Source organism: Engystomops pustulosus, chromosome 7 (assembly GCF_040894005.1).
Source record: "Engystomops pustulosus chromosome 7, aEngPut4.maternal, whole genome shotgun sequence".
NCBI classification, from domain to species: domain Eukaryota; kingdom Metazoa; phylum Chordata; class Amphibia; order Anura; family Leptodactylidae; genus Engystomops; species Engystomops pustulosus.
In genome coordinates, this window is record NC_092417.1 from 33,918,488 (window position 1) to 33,932,679 (window position 14,192).

At 38.9% G+C, this 14,192-nt stretch overlaps 1 long non-coding RNA gene across 3 annotated transcripts in view; it reads right to left on the reverse strand.

The window, feature by feature from the left end:
- LOC140069567 (uncharacterized) overlaps nucleotides 1-14,192 on the reverse strand; it is a 44,265-nt gene that overhangs the window by 16,730 nt on the left and 13,343 nt on the right. The window contains exons 4-5 of one of the 3 annotated variants that reach the window (XR_011848807.1): nucleotides 8,095-8,277; nucleotides 2,690-3,127 (exon numbers count right to left, since the gene is read on the reverse strand). The exons of 1 other annotated variant lie outside the window; for it this stretch is intronic. This is a non-coding gene — a long non-coding RNA (uncharacterized lncRNA). Of the gene's footprint in view, nucleotides 1-2,689; nucleotides 3,128-8,094; nucleotides 8,278-14,192 lie in introns of those variants that run through there. One more of the 3 variants, XR_011848806.1, reaches the window with a different exon arrangement.

Below are 14,192 nucleotides of genomic sequence, written 5' to 3' on the forward strand. Positions count from 1 at the left end.
CTAGAAAACACAGTAAAATAGTCGCAAATTATGATGCCCTTCTCCATTAAGTGCTCAAGCCTCCAATATTATGGGAGACGCTCTGCTAAAGTTAGTAAAGATCAGGCATGTTCAGTTTAAACATGCCCAATCCATACAGGAAGAGGATTCAAGTCTTTGCCAGACCCTATATCGGCAGCTTTGTTCCTAAGTATGTTGATTGACTTCTCTAACTGTACACCCACTGTTAGGTTCGTTTCTGCCAAAAAATCTCGCTGAAACTTTGGTGCATTTTTGTGACATCAGAACTAAATTTAATCCCCGCCCTCTTTTAACAAAAGAAGTTTTCTGAAAAGCCATTTTTTTCCTATGATTCTTGTTATTCTTCCTAGAAATGTATTTGAATTAAAAATTGACAACTGGGTGTTTCTATTCCCGTTGTCAAAGAGGAGTTTCTCTATACAAACACCGGCAACACCAATTGGACTACCGCTGAGGGTTCTCCAATTTTTTCAAAAGATTCAGTTTCAGCCTAAATCGAATTGGTCTGAAATAATTTATTGGAAATTCAGATTACCCCCTATAGTCCTCCAAAAAACTTTTTACTATTTTTTGTTTCATTTTTCCTCACTCATCCCCCCTCCCTAAGCTCTGGGATGAATAACAGTATAAACTAGCCGCCATTTTAAAAGATCTGTCCAAAACATTCGAATTTGATGCCTCAAAAATTACCGTTTCTTGTCAAATCTACAAACCAACGACTCTTCTCTAAGGGGAATATTTCACCAAAATAGTCAGAGGAGACCATCTTTTAAGGGTAAGCAGAATTTGGCTGAACAGTTACAGGATCAACAGGATTTATCTCAGATCTCTTCGGATCAGAGAATCTCTGTCACAGTATGTTTTTATTCTATTTTATTTTATTTATTTTTTTGTTATTTTTTTCTTTAATTGATCTAATGAACAAATATCTTGATTCAATGCCCAGAATTTCATCTCAATTTAGAAGGAATTAAGACGTCGACAGTCCAACGCAAAGCCACTTTATTTGCACATCACAGTTGAGAGCCTCAGCTCTGAGACATCCGAACATAAGTCCAAAAATATTGAGGCAATTAGAAAGTTTTAAAAACTCCTGTACGAGCAGGTTACATATTGTGGAAAGGCGGAAGGATAGGAAAGAGCAAAAGATGCGGAAAGAGGTTAAGAGGGGGCAAAAGAGAGCAATGGGGGTTAAGAAGAGGATTAAGGGGGGGAAGGATCTTGAACCAGAAAGGCAGATCAAACTCAAGTTTGTAAAATATTGTTATTTTTTCTTAATGGGAGAACACTGGACACCCCTGCGTTTGATCTGTAGGTTTTAGGAAGAGCCGGGAAATTGAAGTGACACCACTTTGCACTTAAACAATAGGATTTGCTCTGGGTACAAGTTGTTTGTTTAACCCGACAGATCCGAACACCCCGTCGCACGCTTTACACACTCATTAAAACGATTATTCACGAGCTGTCGAGTGTTTTCTGCTTCATTCACAAAGATCAGGCTTAGCCCCTTGTGAGCTGAGCCCTTGGTAACCAGAGTAGCCAGGACATGGAAAGAGTCTGGACCTTGCTCTGATCATATCCTACATCCAGGTTACAAGGCAAAACTCCTTCTGGCTTTCTGACACTTTCCCAGCCCTGTTTACTGTAGCTCACGCAGAATTCGCTCTCATTGTTGCGCTGCTATATTTTTGCCGGCTCTCTCATGCTTGAGTTGCTTGGCCTGGTGTGCATTGAGTAGATTGCCCGGCTATAGGAGAACCTCAAGCATGACGGTGTAGACCTGTTCAGACTTATTAAATGGTGCTGCGCAGATACTAAGTGGGTGGAAATACATCTCTGTCGGGCTGCCAGTGTTTAGAATCACTCACTGTATGTGCAAAGTACAAGGGAAGCCGATGTAACTGAAGCCATATTTCCCGGAACGCCTTTGGATTGATAGATTTTATAAAAGTTCTAGACATGTTTACCGTCTCTTCCAGACAGGAAATTTAGAAACTCACTGGAGACCCACAGAGATGACTATTCCATAAATTACCAAAACACATGTATTTTTATATTTTTTACATCAGTATTCGACAGTTACCGTAGATTTTTATTTTTGTGGGGTTTTTAATACTGTAAAAAACGAATTTGGGTTTGCAGCTTCGATGCGATTTTTATCGTTTCGAGTAAAAGCAAAAGACCATGAAAAACTGTAACATTATTTGTCTTCAAGCTACACTTAAGCTTCTTAAAGATGGAGATAGACATCGGGGCTGATTTATCATGGTGGGGGGGGTGTTTAAATTCAGTTTTGTTGCCATAAATGAAGTGTCTGTTGCCATAATTTGCAGTAAATTTATCAAAAACCTTATGATATTTATAATCTGAAATGTTTGTTAGCTTTCTAGGTCCCTCTCCTAATGGAGGCGATTTTTTGCCACTTTTTAAAAAGTTGCATTAATACATCTGGTGTATGGAGGTTAAACACACCCACTTTCCCACCCATTTTGCAAAAGAAGACTTACCTTATATACTCGAGTATAAGCCTAGTTTTTCAGCACAAAAAAATGTGCTGAAAACCCACACTCGGCTTATACTCGAGTAAAAAAAAATATTGGTTTTACCAGGTTTTTGTGGTGAAATTAGGGGCCTCGGCTTATACTTGGGTCGGCTTATATTCGAGTATATACGGTAGTGGTGCAAAATTAAAAAATGTTGCAAACTTTAAAAAAAAAAAACGTAAGCCTAACAGGTTTGAAAAGCCAATTTTTTAATAATTTTTTTGATGCTAGAATTGTGGCACACAAGGCTTGATGTTTTTTCTTGTTGATTTTTGATGCAGAATTTGCCGTAGTGCAAAGCCAGGAGTTGATTCAAACAGAATGGGGAATAAGAAGTTACTTCTCCTTGCTGTTGAATCCAATTAAAAAAATTCAAAGGGGGGAATGTATTCATTTGTGGTGCATGGTCTGGCTTGATCATGGTGCGGTGGGAGACCCTATTCTCACAGCACTGTGACCAGTTGCCACAGACGTCTATGGGGGCCATGATCCCCCATAGGATCCCATTCCTCCATACGTATATTGGGAAACCGAGCTTATGGTGGCGCCGACAGTCAGTAAATCTGCCGAAAAAAGACACAAAGAAAAAACTGTGAAAAACTTGTTTTAACCAGTTCTTTGTTTGTTTGTTTTTCCTCTTCATTTTTTACATGAAACAAATGTATAAAATGCCTCAGGACAACGGAGAAACCTGAATGTCAATAAGTCTGTCCTGAAATAATAATAATTTTTAATTATATATAGCGCCATCATATTCTGTGGTGTTTTAGAAATTATAGGGGACATATACAAATATAATATTACATTACACAGTACAAACAGTCATATGGAACAATAGGAGTGAGGGTCCTGATCACAAGAGCTTACAGTCTATGAGGATGAGGGGGTGACACAAGAGCTTACAGTCTATGAGGATGAGGGGGTGACACAAGAGCTTACAGTCTATGAGGATGAGGAGGTGACACAAGAGCTTACAGTCTATGAGGATGAGGAGGTGACACAAGAGCTTACAGTCTATGAGGAGAAGGGGGTGACACAAGAGCTTACAGTCTATGAGGATGAGGGGGTGACACATGAGCTTACAGTCTATGAGGATGAGGGGGTGACACAAGAGCTTACAGTCTATGAGGATGAGGGGGTGACACAAGAGCTTACAGTCTATGAGGATGAGGAGGTGACACAAGAGCTTACAGTCTATGAGGATGAGGAGGTGACACAAGAGCTTACAGTCTATGAGGAGAAGGGGGTGACACAAGAGCTTACAGTCTATGAGGATGAGGGGGTGACACAAGAGCTTACAGTCTATGAGGATGAGGGGGTGACACAAGAGCTTACAGTCTATGAGGATGAGGGGGTGACACAAGAGTTTACAGTCTATGAGGAGAAGGGGGTGACACAAGAGCTTACAGTCTATGAGGATCATGGGGTGACACAAGAGCTTACAGTCTATGAGGATGAGGGGGTGACACAAGAGTTTACAGTCTATGAGCATGAGGGGGTGACACAAGAGTTTACAGTCTATGAGGAGAAGGGGGTGACACAAGAGCTTACAGTCTATGAGGATGAGGGGGTGACACAAGAGCTTACAGTCTATGAGGATGAGGGGGTGACACAAGACTTTACAGTCTATGAGGAAGAAGGGGGTGAAACAAGTGCTTACAGTCTATGAGGATGAGGGGGTGACACAAGAGATTACAATCTATAAGGATGAAGGGTGACACTAGAGCTTACAGTCTATGAGGATGAGGGGTGACACAAGAGCTTACAGTCTATGAGGATGAGGGGGTGACACAGGAGCTTACAGTCTATGAGGATGAGGGGGTGACACAAGAGTTTACAGTCTATGAGGATGGTGGGGTGACACAAGAGCTTACAGTCTATAAGGATGAGGGGGTGACACAAGAGCTTACAGTCTATAAGGATGAGGGGTGACACAAGAGCTTACAGTCTATGAGGATGAGGGGGTGACACAGGAGCTTACAGTCTATGAGGATGAGGGGGTGACACAAGAGCTTACAGTCTATGAGGATGAGGGGGTGACACAAGAGCTTACAGTCTATGAGGATGAAGGTGACACAAGAGCTTACAGTCTATGAGGATGAGGGGGTGACACAAGAGCTTACAGTCTATGAGGATGAGGGGGTGACACAAGAGCTTACAGACTATGAGGATGAGGGGTGACACAAGAGCTTTCAATCTATAAGGATGAGGGGGTGACACAGGAGCTTACAGTCTATGAGGATGAGGGGGTGACACAAGAGCTTACAGTCTATGAGGATGAGGGGGTGACACAAGAGCTTACAGGCTATGAGGATGAGGGGATGACACAAGAGCTTACAGTCTATGAAGATGAGGGGGTGACACAAGAGCTTACAGTCTATGAGGATGAAGGTGACACAAGAGCTTACAGTCTATGAGGATGAGGGGGTGACACAAGAGCTTACAGTCTATGAGGATGAGGGGGTGACACAAGAGCTTACAGTCTATGAAGATGAGGGGGTGACACAAGAGCTTACAGTCTATGAGGATGAAGGTGACACAAGAGCTTACAGACTATGAGGATGAGGGGTGACACAAGAGCTTACAGTCTATGAGGATGAGGGGTGATACAAGAGCTTACAGTCTATGAGGATGAGGGAGTGACACAAGAGCTTACAGTCTATGAGGATGAGGGGGTGACACAAGAGCTTACAGTCTATGAGGATGAGGAGGTGACACAAGAGCTTACAGTCTATGAGGATGAGGGGGTGACACAAGAGCTTACAGTCTATGAGGATGAGGGGGGGACACAAGAGCTTACAGTCTATGAGGAAGAGGGGGAGACATAAGAGCTTACAGTCTATGAGGATGAGGGGGTGACAGAAGAGCTTACAGTCTATAAGGATGAGGGGGTGATACAAGAGCTTACAGTCTATGAAATGTTAGTGGCCACTTATTGAAGTGAGTTTTCCAAAGTAACAATTTTTGCTACTTAATAAAAAGTTGAGAATCGTTAATCTGACTAAAGGCGTGCAACGGCTAAACCACACCCACTTTTCACATCACTTTAGAAAAAAAAGCAAGAAGAGCAAAAACGTTCAACAAAGGAAAAAAAAACCTAAATATGACTCGAAATGTGGTAGGAAAAAAATAAAAAATATTCCAAAATTTTGTCTAAACAAATAAGGTGAATCCATTGGCCCTAATGTGTTTCTACAGCCATAGGAACAACGGGGGAGATTTATCAGAAATGTCTGAGGTAAAACTATTCTAGTTGCCCATGGCAACCAACCAGAGCTCTGCTTTATTTTATAACCATCTGTGGGAAATGAAAGCTGAGCTCTGATTGGTTGCCATGGGCAAATGAAACTGTTTTATCTCAGACTCTACTGCTAGATCTCCCCCATTGTGTTTTAATCCAGTCTATAGAAATAAAAATATAACCAAAAGTATTTGTTATTGCTTCCAGGATAGTCCTTTGTCACATTTATACTACATTTAAATACACTTGAGCTAATTTCATCAACATAAAAAATCGATTTCATTTTCTTCAAGGTAGAAATGTGAGAATATATTTTACCCAAAACTGTAAGTAGATTTTAACTATAAGAGACATTTTAACACCCGACATGTTTTTTGGTTGCATTTAAAGGGCTCCTCCCACCAAGACTAACAAGTCTATTGTAGTGTATGCCATGAAATAACCATCTTTTGTTGCAAATCCTCTGTAATTCCTCCTCGAAATCAATCAATAGGTTTACAATCGGTTGTTCATTTCTGTTAAGAAATGTTTCAGAATCGAAAAAAGTTACAAATAAACAAAGAAAAAAATTCAAGAAAATGCAAGAAAAGATCTTTATGGTGTAAACATCCATTGCAATCCATTGGCACAAATAAAAGTTGGGAAAAGTACATTAGGTGAAGCTGTGGACCCTTCTAGCGTTTGCCAAATAACAGCTTCAGTCCCTTTTTTTTTTTACAAAACATTGCATGAAATTTTATATGGTGAAAGCCGTAGGGTCAAGGACTTTTATTTAGGAGAAAAAAAGTAATTAAAAAATGCTTTCCCAATGATAATTGGATATTATGGTGCAGGAAGAAATAAAGTGGTCACAACAGTAATTTAAAAATTAATAAAATGTTAAAAATTAAAAAAATGAAATATGTTGAAATTAGACTTAAACGAGTTATATAATTTTTCCAATATACGTTCTGTATCGATCCTCTCAGTTTTCTAGATCTCTGCTTGCTGTCATTCTATAGGAAGCTTCATTGTTTACTTCCTGTGGATAGAAGCTGGGTCCCGGGTCATGTGATGTCACACAGGTGCACGGCTCGTTATATTCCTGGTCATGTGATGTCACACAGGTGCACAGCTCATTATATCCCTGGTCATGTGATGTCACACAGGTGCACGGCTTGTTATATCCCTGGTCATGTGATGTCACACAGGTGCACGGCTTGTTATATCCCTGGTCATGTGATGTCACACAGGTGTACAGCTTGTTGTATCCCTGGTCATGTGATGTCACACAGGTGCACGGCTTGTTATACCCCTGATCATGTGATGGCACACAGGTACACGGCTCGTTATATCCCTGGTCATGTGATGTCACACAGGTGCACGGCTCGTTATATCCCTGGTCATGTGATGTCACACAGGTGCACAGCTCATTATATCCCTGGTCATGTGATGTCACACAGGTGCACGGCTTGTTATATCCCTGGTCATGTGATGTCACACAGGTGCACGGCTTGTTATATCCCTGGTCATGTGATGTCACACAGGTGTACAGCTTGTTGTATCCCTGGTCATGTGATGTCACACAGGTGCACGGCTTGTTGTATCCCTGGTCATGTTATCAAGCAGAGCACACTAGGCAGACTTCAAGTTATGTAAAGAGAGCGAAATGCAACTAAGAGGTGAGGGACAGGAAGGACCACAAAGCTGTAAAGAAGGGCAGAGGGAAAAAGGGGAAGTGATGGGACATATATGACAAACCAAGAATAAAACAAGGAAAAACGACAATAGTTTAGAGTTGTTAAACAAGTTGATGGTTATTGATTGATATGTATGATGTAAATTACATGTATATATCTATATATATTACACCTATATCTATGACAAAAAAATATTATGTACAGTAAATAATAATAAAAAAGAAATGACAGCAAGCAGAGATGCAGAAAACCGTGAGGAATTAATACAGAAAGTATATTGGAAAATTGTATAACTTTTTCTTACACAAACCATGTCAATTATAAGCCAAAAGTGAACAAGCCCTTTAAAGTTTATCTGTCACCTTTTTGCTTGGAATTTTCCTTTCCTCTAGAATTCATTTATATAAACCTAAGAATAAATTGTCTGCGGGGTCTTACAAGCCCTTTGTAAAAGGACATTCACCCAAACACTCAGTTCTGATTGGATAGTGTCAGGGCATGTACCGACAGACGCCTACCCAAATGGTAACACCCACTTGTCATTTTATGCCGATATATCTGGGAGTATAAAGGGAAGGACAAAGCCGAGTTCTAAGGGGAAAAAACTCACAAATTTCTGCTCCAAGGCGAAAACAATCATTGTTGGAAAAAAATAAGATGTATGGATGTAAAATAATTCATCTTCATACTCCATATAAATGATGTGATGTCTTTAAGTGAGATAAGTCCTTATTTCCATAGGGAGTCCACATGATGTTGTATGATGTCCGCAACGTGTCCATAGAGCCCGGGCCTGAAAAATAGCACCTGGAGGATTTCTTACATTCATTATTTTTAATTCAAACAAATATGACATATATTATGGAGAAAAAAATATTATATTATTAGTGATAGGCAAATATGGATTCAAAAAACATAAAGTGTAAAAACTATTAAAGGAAATCTACCATCAAAATCCATCGTGATAAACCAGGGACATTACTCATAGATCCAGGCACCATGACTGTGGTAATTTTCTTATATTTGTTATCCATGGCCTCCTTCCTTCTAACATCAATGTTTATAATTATGCAAATGGTTTCGGGGGTGTTACCAGAGCCCCTCCATGTGGCAACTTTGCGGGCTGTACACTGTACAAGAGCACTTCCACATTCCCACTGTGTGAGATTACAATAGGCAGATGGAGGGGGAAAGTTATTGGGGAGCAGGGGATGTTAAGACAGTGTAACACCCTGTGAAGCTGCAGCATGGAGAGGCTCTGACAACAACCTCTGGCTCACTATTATACAACCAAAAAAACAGTGTGTTGTAAAAACATCCCAATCCAAAATATTTATGTAGTATAAAAATTACATCTTTATTTTACAAACAGAATCTGAAAAGTGTATGTACTAGTTCAGATCAATAATATAATGTGGTAGTACAATCATTTCTGAACTATTTCTGACTCATTAGCATAATTTTAAAAGTCGATTTTAGAAGGAAGGAGGCCATGGATAACAAATATAAGAAGATTACCACAGTCACAGTGCCTGGATCTATGAGTAATGTCCCTGGTTTATCATGATGGATTTTGAGGGTAGATTTCCTTTAAATACTGATATAAATATGCTGACTCATCTATTCCTTTATCTTACACAATTATAGTCTTTATTTCATTATATGAGGTGTGAAGATTAGACATTGCATTTTGATGAAACTTTCCCATGCATAAAGTAGATAGAAAATCTAGAAGAACATACATCCATGTGCATTGTCCCCATGACTTAGGTCCCTTGCCCCCAAGTGATTTTTTCTTCCAAACCTAGAACTTCTCTTCTGAGCCTAGAACTTCTCTTCTGAGCCTAGAACTTCTCTTCTGAGCCTAGAACTTAAAATCAATGGGGGCGATCAGATAAAAACTGGACGGCACTAGGGTGACATTTGAGTGCAGTCAGTTTTCATGCACATGTTTCTAGGAAGTAGCTCAGAAGTGTGAAAAACGGACGTGAAATTCGGATACAACTAGTATGGCACTAGGACCATAAAATGGATGGAAATCAGACCATCCTCGAATCAAAATCAATGATTTTTACTGACTATACAATTTGACTCTCGATAAATGGGCTTACACTGGTCGGTCTTGGGGTGTCATTTTTTTGGTTGGTCAACAGTTCTACAAACATGAACTTTACAGAAGGACCCATTCATAGTATTTTTTGACCCTATTCCTAAATACTCTGCAACAACTGGTGCGGCCATTAATAGAATGGATCCCATGGAAAACTATTGAACCTGCATTGGCATCAGTTTCCATCTGCCATTACCCCCCGGTAGGAAACTGCTGTCAGACATACAACAAATCTCCCATTCAGAGGTAAAAACACCCAAACCAAAATTCCACGGTTACGTTCAGACTGTTGGGGTTTCGCTTTACCCATCTAAACCTAGAAAGCAGAGGGAATCTGTGAACCCAAACATCCGCTGCCATAACTCCAAACAGGGGAAGATTCTAAAGATGATTTGTTGCAATTGCAGCGAATTCTTATGTTTTCTTCGAAATCTGGCAATGGATCCGGTTTATTTTTATGATATTCATGACATTCATTATGACATTTTCCCAAATGCTTTCATTGCATCAGATCATTTTTTTGTAACTTGAACCAAGAACTCATATTCAAAGTATCCTTAGATTCAGAGGATTCATTCATTTCGCTATGTTATAATTTTGGAAAAATATAAAGACCCTTGTATGAATCCACCTATTAAAGGGGTTGGCCACTTTATCTTATGTTCTTGTAATGTGTGTGTAAATGTGGGGGGGGCAGGATATTAGGTAATTTACCAATATACATCTAGTAATAGTTCTGCTCCGCTTTCTGGATATGTAAAGTGACACCTCCTGTCTTTTACCTCATCAGCCAGAGATTCCTGACCATAAAATGGCCGCCGATTGAGGGTCATGTGATCTCTATCTACCCATGAGCAATCACCCTGCCAGGGCCTTTTATTTATTTTATATTCATGAATACTATCATAAGGTCCTGGCAGGAAAGATAGAGATCACACGATACTCCATCTGCGGCCATGTTATGGTCATGAATGAGATAGAAGACAGGAGGCTTAACTTAACATATCCAGTAAAGTGGAGCAGAACTATTAATAGATGTATATTGGTAAAGTGGCCAACCTCTTTAACTTTCATGGCAACAAACACATAGAAAAAAAAATATACATATACAGGATATACATTCCTTCTGCAAAAAAAATGTAATTGGGCAACTGATTGTACAAATTATATGAATAACATAGGGCATCCAAAAATAGGTGAATAAATTTAAAAAAAAACAAAAAAAACATTTTAATAATAATAATAATTTTTAAAAAGTTAACATTTTAAAAAAATGTAAATTAAAAAAAAAATTATTTTTCAAAAAGAAATACAGAGGGACTACAAAATGATGTTATTCAGGAATCCTACATATACTATCTAAAGACGAGCTAGCAGCTTTTAGGAGGTAACAATAGGAATACACCCAAAGTCGCACATTTTTTTCGCAGCTTGCTTTTGGCACATTTTTCCGCGTGGTGCGCAGCTTTTGGATGGATTTGTTGTATTTATCTAATGAATCCAGCTGTTTAGACTATAGTTGATTGTATTGGCCATCTGCGACTTTTGAAAAAGTTGCAAAAAAGTTTGTAAAAGCTCTCGTGGTCTCAGGTGGCGAACTTGGCAGGAAGGAGCAGAACAAGTAATTGTTTTAGGGGACGTATGGGGGATACATATGTACGGCCGCATATGCATCCCCCATAGTTGTCTTTGGCACCCAGACTCGATACAGTGAGCACAACGTGTGCTCAACGTACAGTGGGCGAAAAAAAGTATAGAACATTCTCAGCCTTTTGGCCATGTGCCACAATTCCCTATGGAGGGAAAAGCAGAGCTCACTTCTCCTCCTCTCCAGCGCGCCCAATGTGTGCCCGCCTCCCGTCGCCGTGCAGTTACACGTTTGTGTGCATGCACCCTAAGGCTCATTTCACACTGTTCCTTGACTCCATTCAAAATGTAAAGAATGGAGGTTTAACAGAGCATTAACATATCAATTCAAAATCCCATTGACATCAATGTAAATTTCATGTCATCAGTTATGCTCCGTTTTGGCAGGGGTCTGTTATCCATGCGGTTTTTAGACGGAAAAATGATGGAGGCTGCAGTACTTTTCCTCTGTTTGATAAAAACTGCATGGATAACGGGTTCCTGCCAAACTGACCATAACGGATGAAGTAAAACTTACATTGATGTCAACGAGATTTTTAATAGATACGTGAAATCTCCGTTAAAGCTCCGTTCTTCAATTTTTTTACCGGAGGTAAGGAGCAGTAGAGTGAAATTAGCCTTTGAAAAAAGACGAAGAAGGAGCTAAACGCTCAAGAAAACGAGAAAAAGAAAAGATAAATCCACCATTGTTTACAGGTGCAACATTTCAACCCAAATTGTATCTTCTTTCAAAGAGAAACATTCCCCATTTTAGGTTTTGCTTTCCTCTACTGTGGCCAACTAATGCAAGAACGAATCCTAAATTTATCTATGGAATCCGGTCTGGCAAACCTTGCATCAGTTCTTACATTGAATAGGGACGGAGGATTTTAGGAACCAGGTAAAAAAACCTTGGGGTGGGTGATTCTGTAGCACTGAAAGGTCGTCAGACGTCTCCGGCACGATAAACACTTGAGTTTCTTATGAATAATTCTGCAAAATCCTTTCCTAAAATCTCCTATCACTTGTATGAATAAATTGCCATGTGGGTGTCACAAGTCAATAGTTTGTCCCTACAAAACCTTTTACTGTCCAACCAGAGGTCTCAGTATCAGACTATAGAGTCCCACCCCTTTGGCAAGAGGAATAATGACACCTAGAAGATCATTTATTACTAACTGGTAGAATAGTAGAGTGACATGATCACATACATCAAAGAAAGAAAAGATGTTCCATGACTGTTGATTATAAAGAATTTACTAAAATATTAGTAAATTGTACAACACCATTTTTTTGTATTATCACATATTTCTTCTTCTCAATGAAGTAACAACTATCTTTAGTCTTGCAATTTGCACCAAGTTTTTTTTTTCCCCTTTGAGCACTTCTGCTATTTGATTAATCCTTGGACTGATTTTCTTTAAACAAATTGTGGGGGGTTTTTTGCCCAAGTTTTTTTGCACAATTTCTGAAATTCTTGCCAGTTTATTGCCGCAACCTAAACAAAACAGTTGCTCACGCCTGTTGGGGACCGGAGTGTATTTGTGCATTTTTTTTGCAACTTTTTAGGCACAAACAGTGATAAAACATTTGCCAACATCTGCCGGCAAGCACAGTTTATAGATGAATTAGACGCAAAAGAGGAAAAAAAAACAGTGCGTTACGAGCTCCAGTGATTGCATGAAAATTATTTTAAAAAATGTATAAATACAAAAAAAAATGAAAAAGATGCCAAAAATAGATACATCTTCCCCTAAGCCATTTGCCCCTAATATATTTTTAACTTCCTGTAGAAATTCGAAAATAGGGGTATTTGGGTTTTTTTCTGCCATTTTAACACTTTTTGGTTAATTGGTCTAAAATTATTGGAAAACTAGGCATAAAATTATATTAATGTTTAAATCATTAATTTCAGATCCATGGAAGTCTTATTCTGTAAATGCAGTCCAATACGAGTGTAGAAATGAAGCAGAGTTACCCCCGTTTTCTGTTTGTATTTTTTGGCAATTCACTCAACAATTACTTACAAAAATTGAATTTGACAACAACTCAATTTTATTAATCTGCTTGTTTCTATTTTTCCAAAGTACATGTGAAACTCAGACATCTAGTTATAGAATTTAGCTCTTTGTAAAATGTTTGCCATGTTTGGTCACCTATTCAACAATTGTAAATTGTTTTAGATATTCGGTGGCTAAAAAATTGGGGTAGATTAAGGGCAAATGCACCAGACATTGGAAATCGTACAGGTCCCGTTGTTTTTTCCTGCGGGGTCACATGACAACACTAAATGCTAAACTTCTCAACTGATTTGGTAAATAGTAATGATTGTATTTCACAGGTCACTCATGAGGGGTCATTTATCTTTTCTTTGTGTTGTGTTGCTAGTTTTTGCCCATCTTTTTACCTCCTCATTTATTATTTTGTCTTTTAGTTTATGTTTAATTTGTCTATTTAATTAGTTTTTTGTGACTTTTTTACAAAATGTCTCAAAAATGTTGCACAAATGTCTCAAGTCCATTTTCTAAGTTTTCCTTAAGTATGGGTTCGTCTGCAGGTTTTTCGCGCCAGAAAATGTCCCAAATTAATAATAATAATAATATCTATAATTGGGGGAAGGAGTCTGACTACATACACCAAGTCCAGGTCTTATTCTGACCTAAGGGGTTAGGTAGTTCAATGCATGAATTTGACTGCCATCATGCATTGCGGTCTGCACATGATGTCATGTGCTTTAAAATGTTTTTAATTGTCTGTGCTACATGTATTTAATAAAGTTAGAATTTTTCAGTACGTCTTTTGGTATTTTGCCCGTTTATGTCCACATCCCACCTATTTTTCTTGTTCATGATTAATCATAATAGACAATTTGAAAAGATAAATGCCATTTGCTACATTTAGCATATCTGGAGTAGAAGATAAATGTGTCATAATGATGAAAATCTTATGTCCGGCGGACTTCAGTGCACATT